The following is a 3,527-nucleotide window of genomic DNA, read 5'->3' on the forward strand; positions in this document are numbered from 1 at the left end:
TTCTCACGCGGGGACAAGCCTCTCTGTGCCCGGCCTTGCTCTTCTCAAGCGGGGACTCTTAGCCAAGTGCTGGCACATGGTATGCCCCACAGAGGTGTTTGTTGAACGCAGCACGTAATTTTTAGCAGCTGCCTTGAAGTAAACACACAGGCAAAGCTTTCATGTCATGCTACATGGCTCCAGGTCTCTTCTTCAGCTGCTGCTTCTCTTCATAAGCGCCAGGAAGCTGGTATGTCTTAGGGAAGCTGCCCCCATGGCAACAAAGCCGAGAGCCTGCCAGCTTCAGGCCGGCCTGGTATTGGGCTGTTCCAGTGGCCTCTGTTGCATTTTCAGAGAGAGCTCTCAACTAATCAAAGGCCCATCTTCATCCCAATAACGAAACTTTTAACTAGGGGTGTTGAACAGTCTGTGACAATGTTTACAAAGTTCCTAAATTTGAAAATGTGTCGAGGCAATGGGCAAAATACAGGACATAAGGGGAAACCTCACCGTTCTTAACTATCACTTGCTGTCCTCACACTGTTTCCCCCATTTCTCAACACACCCTGGGGACATTGTTTCCAGGGGCAGCGGCTCCCTCGGAGTGGTGGTAAAGATGAGGAAGTATACGCGTGGGGCACGGAGAGGCAGCAAAGAGAATGGGGCAGGAGCATTTTGAACTTTCCAGATTTAGACATCACCTTAAAACAAGGTAAAGCATTTCAGAACGCAAACTAGAAAAAGAAAAGCTTCTGGGCACGGTAAAAGAAGACCAGAAATGTTCTAGAAGGTCCATGTAGCTGGCACTGCAATAGGATCTGCAAGTGAGAAGAAGAGATTGTCTGCTGGTGTGTCTTCAGCTCCCCCCAGCCTGGGGCACCAGCTACCTGGTGGCCTCTCCTGAAACGTGCTCTGGGTCCAGGGGAGAGGGTCCGTCCTCATCCGCCATTGGTCCCTTAAGACAACGGTGATGGGAGCAGATAAACAACCCTCCTGCCAACTCCAGGCCGCACGGAGTTTCCGTTCAATCAATAGGAAAACATGTTTCGGTGGGAGGTGAACCCCAAAGCAACAAGCTTTGGCTCCGGCTTTTGCTGCTCTGACAGGCGTTTGGTCAATGTAACCGCCCTTCTGTGGGTGCTGCTCTAAGCCAAGAAACACGTGTCCCAGCCCCAGCTTCCAACATAAACTTCCTTAGCTTTGTCTTCTCCCAGACGAGCATTCTTGCCTCTGCAGATGCAGGCCTTGCGGTCCCGGGACTTCTCCTCCGGCAAAATGACTCAGAGAACACAACGGACCGACGCTTTCTGACTTACGGGTTAAGTCACGGTCTTCGTGTCCCTACCACGGGCCTGGGGACCACCTTGTTACCTTCTTACCCATAAAACATAGTCCACTTCTATGGCAGCCAGCCCCGGCCACCATTGTTGGCTTGGGGGCTTTCTCTAGGATCCACGCAGACGCTTTGAACCCCTTCTCACCCCCTGGGGCTCCTGAAGCGGCAAGTTGTTCCTGAGAACTGGCCAAAATCAGTTTACTGGAAAGGAGAGGTGGATCAAGGGACACTGAACATTTGTTTTAGGATGATGACGTCAAACATATTGCCTCTCTCTATGCAGCAAAACAACTTTGAGCTGGCTTTTTTTTTTTTTAAGATTTTATTTATTTATTTCAGAGAGAGAGAGAGAGCACATGAAAGGGGGGAGGGTCAGAGGGAGAAGCAGACCCCCTGCTGAGCAGGGAGTCCGATGCGGGACTCGATCCTGGGACTCCAGGATCATAACCTGAGCCTAAGGCAGTCGCTTAACCAACTGAGCCACCCAGGCGTCCGAGCTGGCTTTTATTAGTAGCGTACTAGAAAAAAAATAGATTGAAATGAGATAACATTTTTAAACTTACCCTGCTTCATCTCTTACCAAAAATATAATAATAACCGGAAACAAAGAAGGCCGCCGCTTCATGGGAGAAATGAATTTTCCTTATGTATCATGCGATTACCATTTAAGAGGTGACAATGACATTGTACACAGTATAGACAATATTTACTTTTGCCTTTTCTCGTTTAATCCTTATAATTATTCTATAAAGTTGAAAAGCACATATGATTATCTTTACCTTATAAAGGTGAGTTGTTGGAAGCCCCATGATGATGCGGCGTCAGAGCCAAAGGAAGAATGTGGTTCTCCTCGGTCCTGGTCCAGTACTGGGTCCCTGTGGGGCCACACAGGCTCCCCTCAGCCCTGGATCCGGCCCACCCCTGCCCAACGTGATATTGGAGGCTCTTGACCTTCGTATGCTGCACTCCCAGGGAAGGCAGCCTTTTAGCAAAATGCTGAATAATAGGCCTGCACTCTAGCCAAGGCTTGGTATGCTAATGTAAAGATCAGATTCTTGGAAGGGACCCTCATTTCCCCGTAACGCCTTCCCTGTTGCGCAAGGATCACATGCGAACCCGGTGATCTGACTGTGTCACTGGGCCCTGCAGCTTTTAGAACCAGCCAGGCTGGTGTGGGGCGGGGAAGGGAGGCCACATGCAGACGGGGTCCAGCAGTCAGCCAGGTGAGAGGAGGGGGTGCTGCTGGGGTCTGAAGGGGCAGCCAATCAAATGGCAGAACTCCAGAATCTGGCCGTTCTCGGAGGTGTCTTCATCAGCAGAACTCTCTCCTCGGTGGACTGCTAACGTGGAACCTGCTACCAGGAGAGCTGCCTCTGGCCAAGCCGGGGAGGAAGCTGAAAACACCCAGCTCCTAGTTCTCCGGGTCCCAGGGGCCTCTCCCTCGCCAGGGGGCACAATTTGAAAACCACTGATCTAACCCAACTCCCTGCTTTTATAGATTTGAAAGCTAGGCCTGGAGCAGCTAAGTGACCTGCCAAAGGCTATTTACATGACAAAGCCAGAGGGGCATCCTGAACCCGGCTGTAGGCAGAGACTAAAAAAGCTTAAGACTCTGGTCCTGCAGGGCCTGGAGATGATTCTTTGTCACGCTACTTACCCCCTTCTTACCTCAGTTTAACCACTGGTAAGATGCAGGTGATGATAGCTACACACCTACCCCAGAGGACTATGGGAGGCGGGGACAAGTTAGTGCATAAAGCACTGAGAACAGCACCTGGCAGGGACTAAGCATCGCCTCGGCGTTCACTATCGCTACACGGGAGTCTGCTTCCTGAGTCGGAAGCTTGGTGATAGCAACTTCTCATGAGGTCTTTCTCTCTCACGGTGCACACTGTGGCCTTTTTGTGGCCCTTCCAGGCGATGCAGGTGGAATTAATTGTATTTCCTCCTTTCTCCGTATTGCATAGGTGGCCATCCACGTTGCTTTCGTAGTCTATTGCTCTAGGACAAGCCACCCCAAAACTTAGGGGCTCAAAAGCACAACATCTCAGTGCCTGCTTCAAAGCAATGCTTTGTCGTCCCTCCGCTGGTGTCCGTAGGGGGGCTCAGCTCCCATCCACGTGACCTCTCTTTCCCTGTATCTCCCACCATTCAGCGATCTCACCGAGGATCCAACATGGCAGCTGGCTTCCAAGAGGGCACAACAAAAGCG

The sequence above is a fragment of the Mirounga leonina genome, unplaced genomic scaffold (genome assembly GCF_011800145.1).
Source record: "Mirounga leonina isolate KUSES-001 unplaced genomic scaffold, KU_Mleo_1.0 Mir_54, whole genome shotgun sequence".
Classification (NCBI taxonomy): Eukaryota; Metazoa; Chordata; class Mammalia; order Carnivora; family Phocidae; genus Mirounga; species Mirounga leonina.